The sequence below is a fragment of the Eubalaena glacialis genome, chromosome 1 (genome assembly GCF_028564815.1).
Source record: "Eubalaena glacialis isolate mEubGla1 chromosome 1, mEubGla1.1.hap2.+ XY, whole genome shotgun sequence".
Lineage (NCBI taxonomy): Eukaryota > Metazoa > Chordata > Mammalia > Artiodactyla > Balaenidae > Eubalaena > Eubalaena glacialis.
Genome location: NC_083716.1, coordinates 235210673 through 235226724, shown reverse-complemented (window position 1 = coordinate 235226724; position 16052 = coordinate 235210673). Strand labels below are relative to the sequence as shown.

The 16052-nt window shown below is 52.9% G+C and overlaps 1 protein-coding gene across 3 annotated transcripts in view; it reads right to left on the bottom strand.

The window, feature by feature from the left end:
• Positions 1–15180, bottom strand: part of SH3BP4 (SH3 domain binding protein 4) — a 91383-nt gene extending 76203 nt beyond the window's left edge. For all 3 annotated transcript variants that reach the window (XM_061188775.1, XM_061188784.1, XM_061188758.1), the window contains exon 1: positions 15057–15180. The gene's annotated coding sequence lies outside the window, so the exon portion shown is untranslated. The remainder of the gene's footprint in view (positions 1–15056) is intronic.
• Between the last annotated feature and the right edge of the window lie 872 nt (positions 15181–16052).

Here is a 16052-nt window from a genome sequence, read left to right as displayed (position 1 = left end):
CCAATGATTGCGACTGTTGTGACCAATGTAGCTGGAACTAAAACCGGAAGACATTAGGGGTTAGAGTGAGTGAGAGAGAGAGAGAGAGAGAGAGAGTGTGTGTGTGTGTGTGTGACATTTAGCTTGAAGGCCTGAGGAGGAGGGTCCACACGCATCAGGTTGGGGACCACTGTGGCATCTCAGGGACCAGCGGGCAGCTGCAGAGACGGGCAGACCAGACAGAAAGCTCGAAGGCTGGCCTGCCAGACCCAATGCCGTGCTGAAAAGGTCAGGCTCACTCTGTGAAACCAGGAAGGCCTCGGAATGTGCAGGTCAGGAAGAAACACGATCAGCTTGTGTTCTCAGCTCTTGGCAAAGGGCAAAGGGCAAAGGTCATGGCTGAACCGTGTCCAGCACGCTGAAGCCGCCAGGCGTGTCTGCTGAGGGAACCAAGGAATGAGCAGGAGGAAGAGGAGGGGGTCGGCCTCCCAGGCAAAGGCAGGTCACAGAGCCACACCAGGCACAACTGAGGCCAGCACCCGGTGCCATGCGACCACGGGGTCCCACCGAAACCCACAGCCCACGTGACAACACACAGCCTCCCAGACACACAGAAGGGACCGAGCGCTGGGGAGGGGGCCCCGAAAGTCTACAGGCCAGACTCTGCCTGCACCTCAGTCATCCCCAGATCCAAGTGGTACACACACAAAATCAAACCACACTCAAGACCGCAAACCCCAACCGATTAGAGAACCAGAGAACTCGGCAGCATCACCGATGCAACATCGCAGGAGGAAAACAGCGCCTGTGGACCCTGGGAAGGGGGGACCTGGGGGAGGAAGCCTGGCTGAAACGCTCGCTTTGTCCGGGGAGCAGCAGACCCGAGTCCTGACACGGCTCTCAACACGCACCAAGCACTTACAGCAGGAATTTCCCCTTTTCAATGAATGTAACTAAGCCACCGGCCACAGGTCTACCTTCCAATCCACAGTCAGCAAGAGGAAGCAAGAAGCAAGCCCTTCAAGGAAAAGGGCAGCAATGGAACCAAGCGTAAGAGTTACTACACCAAACGTGAATCACCCAGGAAGGGGCTCTAACCCAGTGAGGAGAAGCACTTGTCTCCGCGTGAAACACACCTGAAAACGACCCAGAAGGGATGACAGTAAAGCAGTATCAGAAAAGGTAAAATTCAGACCACAAACACTGAATACACACACAAGAGCATTTTTTGATTGACAAAATGGTGAAGCGATCAAAAGATCCAATTATGCTGAAAGAACTAACATGTACAAAGGAGAAGCTGCTAGAGTTGCTGAAAGAACTAACATGTACAAAGGAGAAGCTGCTAGAGTTGCTGAAAGAACTAACATGTACAAAGGAGAAGCTGCTAGAGTTGATCCAGAGACCTTGACAAAACTGCAGTCACGTTGGGAAACAGGAGCCCGACCCTCGAATCTGACAGCGCAGCGGACAGAGCATCATCTGGTTACAACGTGAAACATAACATAATCAACGAGCATAATTTAAATGCTCCACACCCACCTCCGCATCCTGGAGAAAATGCAAAGGCCGTGCTAGTATCCAAGGAACGCTTGCAAACACTCAGAAGCATTCTTGAAACCCAAAAAACTCTCCAAATTAGAAAACTGTATGGGACAGCCCCTGGCCCCAATGCAGTCATACCAGAAGCTAACTAGAAAGTAAGAGGGAGGAAAAAGGGGAAAATAGACCAGGAAAAAAATTAAATACTTAAACAAATAACTCTTGGGTTAAAGAGGATATTAAAATAAAAATGAGAGATGCCTTAGAAAACAACAAGGACGGCATTGGGGTCCACCTGGCGCCAGGCACTCAAGTGCCTCTCCAGAGTACCCCATCACGGAAACACCACTGTAAACCCACCCACCCCATGGCCCACCAATGGCTCTACTGATGTTGCTACTTCCAAATATTCCCCCATGAGTTCAAGCGGCCAAAGAGGCAAGATCTGGAACCTTTCATCAGTCATCACTGTGGTCACCAAGGTAACCGGAGTCCCAGATCCCTTGGTGGACCAAAGCCCACCTTTCATGCCATCAGCCGTGGATAGATGGGTCCCAGAGGACCAGATGGCCGCCCTCGCTTGATGGAGGGAAGTCCAGTGGGGCTCCTCCATGGCTGGCAGGCAGAAAAACTGGAGGCACCATGACGGTAAGCAGGGAGCTTCCCATACTGCACTAATTCTTAGTTGAACATGTAATGGCTAATCAGAAAAGCACCATAAAACAGAGTTACTTGAGTACAAGCTCTTTAGGTACAAAGATTTACCTCTAAAACATTTACCACGCAGAGTCATGAAGACACCTTGACCGAGTGTCTGGCACAGGGCCTGATGGGGTGCAGATGTTGATAAACGACAGCTTTGAAGGAGGCAGGAGAGGACTGGGCCACAGCAGGAGGGCTCACATGTGTGCCAAGTGTGACAGTGCAGTGTGTGTGGGGGCGGGGGGGAGATTGAGACTCCTCCTTCCTGCCCAGCTCCCCCGCCCCACCCCCAGCATTAAGGTCTCTCCCCCGTGCTCAAGCCTTGGCTCTGGCTGGGGGTCGGGAATCGTCCCCGTCAGACGAGCCACCTGGCTGTTACCTGCCCATCCTCATCTCACCTGAGACTTCACGTTCCCTGACCCGTCCCCCCCGCCCCCCGGCCTGGTTCCCATAAGCACCTTCTTGGCCCCAGGATTTCCCTGCCTGGGGGAGACCTGGCCCCCGGTGCGGGGCAGAACAGGTAAAAGTTGATGGCTCAGACTCAGATCCTGGCTTCTGCACTCATGGGTCAGACAAGTCCCTTCCCCTTTGGCACCCTAGCTTCCCTGTAATCCAGACATGCTAAGAGTCCCTCCCATCGTAGGATGGAAAGATGAATAGTTTAGAGGTAAAATGCTGAAGACGTTGGCTGGCATATGGCATGTGCTACTGATGTCCTAATTATTACCATCATTATGAGCACAGCATAAAGGTGCTATGTAAGAACGCCAGACAAGGACCCAAAGGAGAGGGGATACGTAAACACAGTTTGCTAGCAACGTGGGATTACATATTTTTTTACTACTCCTATTATCAAGGATAACGTTAGCTTCGTTAAGGAGAGCATGTATGCCTTCTCCGCAGACAGGCAATGTTCACATTAGTTTGATATGGGCACTATTTGCCATCAGTGAAAAGAACTATTTCCGAAGTTTCTGAGGATCCTTGTAATTCAAAGGAAGATAAGAGAGTCAAGGCGCAGGCATCCTCAAATGCAGGATGTGAGAAAGAGTCGATATAACATTACAAACAAGATGCCGGTGTCTAAGACGGGCTCACAGGGGCGAGAAGTGGGCGGCGTGTCGCAGCGCTGATCTGATGGGTGCTCGTGAATGAATACCCTCCAGGGCCACATCTGGTTTTGTATCATTTTCAATGCACTTAATCCTGCCACTCCAATAGCCCACGTATCCACAATGGGACAGCTGCACGTAAGGCCTGGCATTCATGTTTTGGGTAAATAACCCCCTCGGTTAATATCCAGGCATAAGGACCACATAAAACTGTTTACTCCCTGGTATATTCCGATACTCACTGTGTCCATGGACACAATAACTATCCTCTCGGTTTCAGTTTCATCATCGGTAAGATGTGAACAATGCCACCTACCCCTCTGCATTTTGGGAGGATCTCATGTGTAAGTGAGAGGACCTGGTATACTGACTGCCTGTAGGTGTTTTACAAATATTAGCCGCCATTTCTCGTCTTTCTCCCCAAAACATGTTAAATTTACAGTTTACTTTGTTTTGTTAAAGACATCGGAGGGGGTTGCGGTTGGGCGGGAGATGACGGCCCCAGACCTGCCCACCAATTTTCACACCCAAACCACGGTTATTTCTGTTCACTCCCTTCCAGCCCTGTGTGCCAGCTCTACAGAGCGGCCTATCTGCAATTCCCAGCAGTAAAACCTGAAGGCAAAGGACAACCACAAACAACCTGACATATTCAAAGTCACACATGCTCAAGTTTTCCCCTTAATGCCTAATTTACAATCATCTGCTAAGCCGCAAATCGGCACTTTGTCCTGAATGCCTTACTCACCTGTTACTCTCAGGCTGCCAACACCGGATCCCCAAGGGAATCACTGCTATTCTTTCCATTTTCCTGCTCATCAAAATAACCTTGCTTCTTTCCAGAATAATAATGACCCTCAATTTAGCAAGCAGCCAACTTCTTGACAATTTCACTAATGACAAAAAAAGCGGTGTTTATGACATCATTTTCCAGCTTTCAGTTCTGTCCCTTTTAACCTTGATAAAGCCACGGCTTTACCCCGAGCAAGTTGAGGACAGCTGGTTGTCTGACTGGAGCAGAAGGTTGGACTGAAGTTTTTCCCCAGAAGTAGACACAGGATTAGCCAGGTTAATGTGGGTTAAACACAGAAATCCTCCAGAAGGCCAGCAAAGCTCCAACTCTGCAGCGACCAACTCAAGTGGGGTAGAGAAGGGGGATGTCAGGTGGGGAATGACTGCCCAGCCTGGTGAGTTTCGCAACCTGACAAGGAAAACCAGGACTCGCCCTGCCTGTGCTCCCGAGCCGTGTCCTGGGGGGACAGCCACGCTCAGAGACTGCCAGGGACTCAACTGACCAGGGCGAGGTGCTCTGATCTGTCTCACTGGGTCCCTCCGATGTTGTTTTATCTGGAAAATCTCCACATCTTCATCAGTACCTTTTCCTTTCTGGAATATAAGATGCTGGGACTCTTTTAACGACCCGACAGTGGGCTCAGTTTCTAAGTGTCATTTTGGGTAAGAAGCGTAACTCTTAAAACTGAACAAGGTGGTCATTTCATCAATCGGATGATTCTGTGAGACTCTCACAACAGGTCAGGAGGGAGAGGGGCCCCGTGTGGGTCGCAGAGTGGGGCGCCAGGAGCCCCAGGAGGGGAACCCAAGGCGGCTGCGGGGCGTCAGGGCTGTGAGAGCGAGGCACAGTCATCAGCTCACCTCCCGGGCCCCTTGCAAGTCAGGCTCACACATGTAATCGTCTCCTGGTGGCCTAAGATAAAAGTTCAAAGCTGACCGAAGCCCAGAAGGACCTGCCCTTCCAGCCACCTGCCACCTGCCTCTCGCATCCCCACCAGGTGCTCCCAGAAAGCCAGCACCCCTATCGGTTCCCGGCACTCACTCAACCACCTACCGCCCCCAAGTCCCCCCTGTGGGCACCCACCCAATTCCTTCCGGTCCCCCTACTTATTAGTAGGGCTTCTTTGGGGAGCCAGTCCCGAACCCCAGCACACCCGGGGAAACTTGACCTCCTCTCCTGGGGCACTGGTGGCCGATTCCCTGCACAGAGGCTGTCCCTGGTGGTCTCTCCATCCCCCCAATCCCCCACCCCCCATCTGGCATACACTGGATTTGGAGTGAGGGAGGGAATGAATGAGTTCAAGTCAAACACGAGCTAACAAGGGGGGAGGGAGAGGGGCTAGGGCAATGTTCCAGAGAGTTACAAGAGGGCCCGGCTCTCAAGCCCCCCAAAACTCCATGAGGTGGACCTGGCACCCAGAACAAACAGCCAGCACGAAAGGACAGCCTGAAAAGTGCCGCCTCATCTTACACTAGTGGGCGATGACTCATGGATACCTCGGAGCCAAGACAGAGGAGGCAGCCAGGCCCCTTGCAAAACCACACTCAGGACACAGGCCAACAAATATTCTGCCCATAACTCAGCTTCCCTCTCCTGCCAGAATGCAGAAGTCCTGTGACACCAGACCACAGCTAGAAATCAAAATTACAGCCTTACCATCAGTGGAAGGTATTAAGTACTTTCTCCTCTTAATGAACCCAAAGGTCTCAAAAATGAAGTCTGTGCCATCACCGTGTGCCAGATCAAACTGCAGCTCATCAAGGGACGCAGCTCCACGAATCACTCAATGCCCATAGTGACAGGACCCTGGGGAGCTTGAAGTGACAGTTCTTGAAGCTGAATGCATGGAAATCAGACTCGTCCCCTTCTGGGAAGGAGTGAGCCCTGAAGAAGTCCACCAGAAACATCTCCTAGGTTTTAGGACACACGGTTTCCCCCATATGTTACTGTCTCTGAAACTGGCATGTATGTGCTCTCCCTAAAATTGAGATGTGCACTTCCAACCCCTGCCCGCAAAGCTCACAAGGCAGAGAACATTAGCACTCTTGATGATCAGAAATCAATTCCCCCCAAAGGAGTCCCAGCAAGGCTAAGACTGGTCTCAAAGTTCACCAAGTCTTATTCAACAGATAGAGAAACTTTCCTGAATATCACTCCCTTTGGACGTGCTTTTCTGAGCAGCAATTATACGGTTCACCCAACTGTTAATATAGTTAAAAGTTCTTTATACATTTTAAGGATAAAAGAAAAAAACTCATTGGAAGGAGAAACTTACATGTATTGAAAGATGCTCACTGCAGTGCTGTTTATAATTTCAAAGTCACTGGAAACTGTCCATGAACGTAGACTTGTTAAAGAGGGTGCATCCCCGAATAAATTTGATGGTAAAACTGAGGATGCAAACCTGTACTTACTGATCTGGAGATATGTCAACAATTTTCAATAAAAAGCATAATGTTCATTCAACAATGAATGACTGATTGAAGGATTACTACACGTCAGGTATCTAGTGAACTAAAAACAAGTTCCCACTCCACCATCCTGTTTTGTTTGGAAGAGTCTAGATTTACATGTGAAAATACCTGAAAGACACAAAAATGCCCAGAGCAGTTACCATGAGTGGCAGAATTCCACTGATGAAACTTTTTTCTCCTTTTGCATTTTCTAAGGTTTCTAAGATGAACATACGATTACTTGAGTAACTGCGGGGGTGGGGGGTGGGGGGGGGACTTAAGCAGACAGGGTTTTTTTAAGAAAAGAATGAAAAATCACAACAAACTCCTTCCCTCTTCCCATAACAATTCGTATATCTAGAAAGGACATATGTTGAACACAAGATGCTTCACCTCCCTCTCCCACCCCCCAAGGTAGCTAGGGCAGGTAAGGCCTTCTTGCAAAGAGGCACAGAGGCCTCCAGCCACTGGCTGCTGGTCCCCCCAGCCTACCAGCCAGGGGCATTCTGGATCCCAGGTCTCGGACTGGGGTGCTGACTCCACCCCTCTCCTCACTTGTCAGCTTCCAGTCGGTGAAAACTTATTTCAGCTATTTCTGTTCCCTGACGATGCCTTGGGTACAAAAAACAGTGTTTAGGAGAACATGATGGATGGTTAGTCACTTAATTCTTGAATCACCTATGATGAATTTCAGTTGTGCAAATCGTGTTGCTTCATATTTGGTTGACGGAAAAGAGCGAGCCATTTACAGAAGACTCCAACATGGGCCTGAAATGTGACCAAAATTTGAAATTTTGGTTTCCTAATCCAGCACATAAAGGTGAAACAGCCAAATGGCTGCCAACCGGCACAAAACCAGAATAGAGCTGTCCTCCTAAAAATGTCATAAACACTGATTTCTGAAGTCACAAGGGGGAAAAAACCACAACTTCTGCAAGGGGATATTTGGGACGGGATGATGGGGAGGAAAAGTGAGACCAGACCATAGTAGGCGACTGCTTTTACACCATCACTACCGCCACCACAGGCTGCCGAGTGGCCCTGGATCACAGGCCCTGGCCCAGCCCTTTACATGAATTACTTATATGTGCTATCAATACACCAGCTCCAACCATTATTCCCAGTTAAATTCAAACACGGACCTTTATTTTCTACTTCTGTAAGGGACATATACAAATATTTGACACCACTTGTCAAAACGATGATTCTTAGGATAATTTTAAAATGCTTAAAGGTACCTGCATTTTTCAGATATTCCATTTACAGATGGTCCTTGACTTACATCTCTTGACTTTACGAAGGTGTGAAAGCAATATGCATTCAGTAGAAATAGTACTTCGAATTTTGAATTTTGCTCTTTTCTGGAGCTAGCGTATGTGGGTTGGATGCTTTCCCATGATGCTGGGCAGGGCAGGGAGTGATCACCAGGGCCAGGAACGGACACACTTAAAACTATTCTGTACCCAGACAATCATTCTATTTCTCACTTTCAGTACAATATTCAATCAATTACATGAGATATTCAAAACTCAATTACCAAACAGGCTTTGTGTTCGATGATTCTGCCCAACTGTCGGCTACTCTAAGTGTTTGGAGCACGTTTAAGTTAGAGAAGGCTAAACTATGATGTTGGGTAGTTTAGGTGTAATTAAGTGCACTTTCAACTGACGATATTTTCAGCGTACCATGGATTTATCGGGACACAACCCCAGCCTAAGTTGAGGAAGAGCTGTATTTCTCTGTATCCGAAAGCTATAAAAATTAAAATCCTTTCCAAAAGGGCAACAGCATGAACGGGTAAACAAAGGCGGGAAGCCGGACTCAATGAAACGGTAAAGGGCAGAGCAGCGAGGGGGCCACTGGACAGCGTTTACAAGTCAGCTGATCATTATTCCTAGAAGTTACTTCTGTCCTCTAGCGTAATTTTTAGCTGTGAAGATGTCTAAGAAGACTCTCAGCGTTGCTGCTGTATGGTTACTTGGTAAGGCCCCACCCTCGGTCTTCATCCTGGCTGGTCCCTCTTCATTCACGGAATGTGCTGTCTGTGCAGCGAGGATGCAGAGATAAAGATGCAGCCCCATGCCTAGCAGAGCCCCGCCTAGGGGGACAACGGACAGGTGAGGAAGCAGCGGTCAGCTCCTGGCCTGGGCAGTCAGGAAAGGCTTCCATGAGGAGCCTCAGGGAGCTGGGACTTAGGGGCAAATGAGGCCCCCAGCCAACCCCCAAAAGAGGCTGGTGAAAAGGCATGGGGGGGGCGAGGGAGTCTTCTAACCAGTTCCTCCTGATGACAACCACTCACACCCACCTCTTTCCCTCACAGTCCGGGCCGCTCACACCCCCTCACTGGACCCTCCATCGCTCCGGGCTGGTCCTAACACCCCGTCAGCCCCCGACCAGGCCTCCGCAGCCCGGAGCATCCCAGGCCCTCTGACGCAACTCTGGGTCTTTCCTGCCTTGATATTCTCAAAAGACAGTCCTTTTTCTTTTATCACTAACTCAGCGGCCTATGCCCCTTGTCCTTGGTTTTCTAGAAGCTTCCCCACTACCACGGTCACATGGTTCTAACAAGCCAAACCCAGTGGCCCCTAGACTTCCGGGTGTTACTTCTCTGATCATTCATAACCCAGAACTGTCCTGTTTGCACGGGGCTCCCAAACCCCTTCCTCCACACCCCAACCTTCTCCTCGGCTTCAGGGACACACGATACACGTTCTCCCACCTCCAGCTGCTTCTTTCCTCCGCCCCCTTGGCCTTCCCACCCCATCTTCATGGGGTGACTGAGAAGCATGCTCCCAGGCCCACTCCACACTCAAGTCTGCAGTGAGCTCTTCCACGATCACGGGTTCGACTCTAAGGAAGTGAGGCCCGAGCCAGTCCTCTCTCACACGGGTGACCCCTGACCAGCAGGGCAGACCCTGCGTGTGTACAACCCAAGGGTGATGCCTCCTTAAATCTGCACCTGCGGGCCTGGCTGGCCCCTTCCTGCTCCCAAACCTGCTCACAAAAATGGCTCAGAAGTTCAGTGACACTCCCCTTCCCACGCGCTTGCTGCCTCTCAAGGAAGCTCTTACATGTTAAATAATTTGACTGCTAATTATGACAGAGAAAAAGTAATCAGCTTACGTGAGCAACCAAGCCCAGAGTCTTAAAGAGCCCTCAGCCATTGCGTTTCTCCTTTCTTCACTCGGGTGGTCCTGGGAAGCTCCTCTAGACGCCAGCTCTCTGCTGCAACATCCGAGGTCAGCTCACCAAACCGACCCAAGGAGCCGTCTCCCCAAGAAGCGATCTCTCACTTCATCCTGACCCCTTCCTCTGCGAAGACCCATCTCCGTTCCAGACCAGCAGAAGCAACCAAGGCAAAACAATGTCAACCGCCACCGTGGAAGGCCACTGGAGTCAGACTGGCAACTGGCAACTGGGAAAATGTGGGCCCTTCCTCCACTCCGAGGCTTCTGCTGGAAAACCTACCCTCACCCCACACGGAAAACATTCCACTCCTTGGCCTCAAATACAGGGTCTGCCATGCCTAATCCCAAACCATACCTCTAATTTTCTTCTTACACATATTCCCTACATCAGTGGAGTTCAACCCTGGATACACACAGAATGCCGATTCCACTGGGCAGCTTTTAAAATCCCCCAGGTGATTTTAATGCGGAGTCTTGAGTTTTGAAGCACTTTACTCTTGCTGGCCAAACTAGGCTACTCAAGGACATCCAAATCCCCTCAGTACATACAGCTCCTGGCAGCCGTGGTCCAAGCAGAAGCCAGGCAACCATTTCATTCATTCTACAAGGGGGGCTGTGCTGGTGAGCTCAGTGCAATGAAAGGCAAGCTGCAGCCCACTCTTATTGGCTACATAGATTGTCAAATACTTAGTAATATTGCCAGACCCAACTGGCAGCTTGAAATCAGCCATGGTGGGAGGATTTACACCAGGGCAGTTGACAGATGCTACCATCAAGACGCTTTGTTTTTTTCCTGGGAGCAGGTTGACCAGCACACTTCAGGCTCAGGGACCTGCAACATGGAAAAAGCCAGGAAAGGGAACATGTGAATTCCTTCCAGGCCTACAGAGCTTAGGAGGCTTCCCTGTTTCACAAGAATGGGGCAGGGTTTTCCTCAATGAAGCAGACTGGGAGAACAGGGAAGGGGAGAGAGATGAGAGGGAGATTTAGTAAGAACATGGAACCACAAAAATCCTTTCACGGAGAGGATTCTTTTCAATTTGTTCAGAAGAGTTGGGCTACCAGGCATCAGCTCTGAGAGTTCCCCGAAGACGAGCTTTGATGGAGCAGATAAGAATAATCTCATTAGCATATCCTTTATTTGATTGTAAAGTGGAAGATGGATCCTTATCTTACATTTACTTAACAGCCTTCCCATAATCTTAATCTTATTCTAGTGACCTCATCTGCCCAGAATACCCTCTTTTCATGGTACAAGGACAAACTTCAGAGCAGATTCTGTCTGAGTTGTCCCACCTTCAAAATCGCAAACTTCCAAATACATCAAACTTTACCTTGTAGACCGGGCGCAAGGGCACGGCTCTCGGGGAGCAAAGGTGCAAACGGGTTGCTTTCCATTTAGACTACGAAAATTCTTAGGGTTTTAAAGATTTCATCACCTTTTTTTGGTCATTGTGTAAGGGAGGCAGGCACTCTGCTATCTCCATGCCTGTGTCTTCACGCTTCCGAAGGTGTGACCTGTTTCTTTCGTTCTGGCACACTGGGAGCTGTGATGAAGAGCTCTGGGCCCAGGCAGGTCCAGGTTCAAATCAAGCACTTACTGGGTCAATTAGATTGGAGCAACTACTTCAATTCTAGCTTCCCTGTAAAATGGAACCCCTCGCTGTTTTTGCAAGGATAAAAGTGTGCACCCCAGACCTGGTCTATCACAAACCCTCAGCAAGCGATGCCCGTTAAAAAACACCCCGAATCTCGACTTAAATTAGTTGATCTCAGGACACCATTCTACTCCCACAAGTCCATATTTTCTTATCGAAGGTTTGGGAAGCTATTTTTTTACACCTGGTGGATGGGAAGCAGTGAGGCACGATAAGGAATTTCACCCTTCCTAGAAACACATCACACACCCTGTTTCTAAAATACCTTAGGCGTTCTCTTGCTTTCTAAAGGCTGAACATCGCAGACATCCTTTCCCCTGAGACACTGGTCCTCATGGCATCAGACATGCGGTCCAATAACACACGATGCCCTCGGGGCCCACGGAGAAGCAGGCTCGGGCTCCCTGAAGACCCTGAGTAAGTAGCTGGATGGTTCCCTTGTGTGTGAGGGCTGGCTGAACTGTTTTTTTGTTAACTCTCCAGGGTGTGATGGGAGGACATGGGGCTTCTACTGTGCAAACAGCTGGGAAGGCGGGAGACCCAGCTCGCTGGAAGCTGAGTGCGACACTGGACGGCCCCCGGGCTCCCCTCCCGGCCAAGCAGTCTACTTTACCTGCACGGTGACCCTTCCCAGTTCCTGGTTATCAGGCAGTGACCTCAGGGCAAAGAAGTCCTAGCGCCCATCTCCAGGGCCTTAGGAAATATCCCAGGGGCCTGAATCCAATTCTCAGAAGAAAAACTGCAACGTGGCCCAATGCGGGTATCGAATCTGAAAATAACAAAGCTAAGGGAAACCCACGTGGATGAAGCAAGGCCCACTGGCTGAACAACGGCTTCTCCTCCGTTGAGTATCGGGCAGGCGCAAGGCTGGTTCCTCAAACACGGAGCCATGGAGGTTTGCCCCGAGCTGGGGGTGAGGTCAGCCAGGGCCCAACACAGCAGTTAACTCCTAACCTTGTTTGGGCCAAGGGCTCCCCTTAAGAAGCTGAGGGAAGCCAGCTGGCCTCCTCCCCGGGAAGAAGGAAGCGCACACACCCTCCCACACTTCACAGGCCCGGGTGCCAGGATTTAAACTCAGGAGTGGCCTCCCAGGACCCGGGGCACAAACCCCACTTACGTTAGCAAATCTTATCATCACACTAGAACCATCAGAATAAGAAAAAGGTCTGTTGAAGCAGCCGGCAGGAAAACAATTCCAGGCTGCTGGGTAACCAGAAATCCAGTTAGCAAACAGCAGTGGAGAAGAAGATCCAGGAAGACTCCCCCTTTCCTCCCTACGCGGAGAAAATTCGGGGCACAGTACTAAGAGCCGATGAGCCCCGGAAGGACACTTGTCAGCAACTTGTCCAGACCACTTTCTGGGTCCCCCCTGTGTCTGGGCTGTGGTCAGCTACTAGACATTGGGCAGAACAAAGTGCTGGTGGGAGCGACAATAAAAAAAAAATGAAACTATCAAATGACAAACTGGAGCCCTCGAGACCTGCTTAAGAAAGAGGAGCTTCCATCACCGCTGCTTTGTGCTAGGGGAACAAAAGGCAACCTGTGTGGCACCTCCCGCTTTCGGTATCAGACGTTAACAACTGATATGAGTTTCTCCCAATTGTTTAAAAAGCCCCGTAAAGCACGATGCCAGAGGCTTGGGACAACAGGAAAAAAATTAAAGCTCACAGAAGCTTCTCAGGCACCGCAGATCTGAGCTGGTCATTGTTCATTTCGTAAACAAGAGAGCCATAAAACAAATGCCTAGGAAGCCAGGGTTGTTCACAGCCTGAGCCCTTCTCCCAGAACTAACTGTTCCCTCTTGGATCAGCAAGCCTCGGCATTCTGGATGGGCGGGCATCAGGCCTGTGAACCCTGGGTCCCCGTCTTAACGTCAAAGCCCCCTTACACTCTCCACATCTGCCCACGTGCAGAAAGCAGACAGGGAAGGTGGATTGGGGAGTTCTGTCTCCTTCCAAGCCCCCCCATTTTCTGAGGGGCTTAGCCTGGGCCGACTGTACTGAGCAGGGAACCAGGAACCTTCTCCGGACCCCACCAGTCACTCCTGGCGCCCGTTTCCTGGTCAGGATGGCCAAGTAGGAGATAACACTGTTTTATTTGATGACGAAAGCAAGGGACACCCCCAGCCCCGCAAAGCACCGCCGCTGTCCACCCAAGGGTGTCAAAACGCTTTGCAAACCACCCATTAATTTTTATGGTGCCCTGAGCAGCAGATTGAGAATCATTACCTTCATTTTTTCAAGGCAAGGAACCAAAACCACAGCCAATCCAGTCTGAGCCAGTGGTCTAGCTGACTGCTGGCTTCTCTCTCCATCTCCAGCCTACAGAAGGCATGGAGGACACCACACACTGGAAAGGGGACTCAGCCTGAGACGGGAGCCTGGCCGATACACCCAAACTTTGGTGCTCGGAGACAAACCCATTTAGAAGGGTGGGAAGGGGAGAGTTGCACAAAGGGATTGCTTTCATTTAGTCAAGAGAGGCTCCACTTGTAAACTTATCGATTAGATCGGCAAGCCTGTGAAACGTGAATATCAAAGTGTAAATATTGAGGCCGGCAGGAACTGTGGGATCAATGATGGTTTGTTTTACTGTTTATACTTCTGATTTCTACCCAGAGAATATATTGCTTTTGTGATCGGAACAAAAGTTATGCGAACTTCTTATTACTGACAAAGCACACGGTACCGATCTGCTGCACTAACTTTGAAAGAATAAGCACGGATAAAATGCAACCCGGCGTTCCCTTTTTAAATCTCATTGACCGGTGAGACTCCACCCGCCTCTCCTCACGCAGGAAGCCCGGCCGCCGTCCCGCTGCGCCCCCCTGGCGGCACCGCAGGCCGCCCAACACCCCGGGGAAGAGCCAGCGCGGCCTGGTCCCACTGGCTGCACGACCTGCCCCGGGCTAGGAGCCGCCGCACTCCAAGGCTGGGATCCTACAGACCACCAATCCGCACCGCGGAGCGGGCTTCCCGGGAAACACCACTCAGCAACGTGCGTCTCTGCCGGCCGTCCCCACCCGCCCGCCGCCGGCGCTGTCACCTCGCGGCTGCTCGGTCCCCGGACGGCCAAGCCAGAAATCGGGGTTTTCATTTCCATCCTAAAATAAAAGGTCTCCGAAGAACTTGAAATATGCATTGTCACCAAGTTTAACCCGGGACCGCGCGCCCTTCCCTCCTCCCCAGGGCCGCGCCAGAGGAAGCCCCGGCCCCTCCAGCCCTGGGAGCGCCCAAGCCCCCCAAGCCGAGCGCCCCGAAGACGCGTCCGGTCGCCGAGGCGGGCCACCCTTCAGGGCCGACCTCGGGAAGCGCTAGGGCCAGGGGAGGGGGATCCCCCGGGCGCACGCGGGGGCCATGAGTGCCGCTCCGTGCCCGGAACCCCGGCTCGCCCGCCTGCGCCGGGGTGACTGGGTCCCCCAGGAGCACGAGGGGCGCGAGAGGCTTCCCGAAGCCGTCCGGCGCCAGCCGCGCCCGGGCACCCCGGAGCCCCGAACTCAGGCGGCGGGGGAACGAGCGGCGCCCGCGAGGCGTGCAAACCTGCCGAGCCCCAGCAGGCGCCGCGGGAGAGAGGCTGGGCGCGGGGCTGGAGCGGCCCGCAGGGGACGGCCCGGGGTGCAGCCTGCCTACCTGGCTCGCATTGCGTCCCGCGGGTTCCTGCGGCTCTCCTCGCGGTCTGAGAGCTCTCCCGGCTGGCGGCGCGCGCGGATCCGCAGAAACCACCGCGCGGCGACGCGGCGGCGGCGGCGGCGGCGGCGGCGGCGGCGGCGGCGAAGGGCCGGGACAGCCGAGAGTGCCCCGAGCGCTTGGCCCCCGCCTCCGCGGGCGGAGGGTGGTCCCCGCGCCGGGGCGGGGCCGCGGGGGCGGGGGCGGGGGCGGGGCGCGCGAGACCAAGACCAGGGAGCCGGCTGCAGGGGTGGTCTCCCGACCCGGGCGGGGTCCAGGGGGCGGGGGTTCGGAGGCGGGGCCGCGGGAGAGGGGTGGTCCTGCGCCGGCGCTGGGCCTTGGGCGGCGGCGGCAGAGTCTGAGCCGAGCCCCCTGGGGAGACTGGGGTGGGAGGAAAACCTGGAGAAGGAGGTGACGGGTCCTAGCCTGGACCTCCGGGAGGCAGGGGCGGAGTGTGGACTAGCAGGGGGCGGGGCAAGCTCAGAGGGGGCGGGGTCTAGAAGGCGGCCGAAAGGCGGGGCGGGGTGTGAATAATTAGTGGGCGAGGCTATAGTGGAGGGGCGGGGCCTATCTGAAGCTGCCGAGGGGAGGGCGGGGGTGAGGGGTGGAAAAGCAGGGGGTGGGGCCGAGCCTTTGTCGCCTGGAGGCTGGGGGAGGGGCGAGCCGCGGCGGCCGGGAGGCGGGGGTGGGGTGTGGTCCTCGGGGGCGGGGCGAGGGCGGAGGGGCGTGGCCGAGCCGGGGCGCGCGGGGAGGCCGGGCGGGGGAGCGCGCGCAGGCTGGGTCTGGCGCCGCGTCTCCCCGAGCCCCGGCGGGGATCCGGCCTCGGCGTCTCCTCCTCTTCCTCCTTTAGGCGCCGGCCAGGGAGCGAGGTCCAGGCGGCCGGGCGCCCCCGGGATCGTGGTCCTTGATACCGAGCAAATCTAGAAGTGGCTGTTGCATCGCGATCTTTTGGCCGCGCTC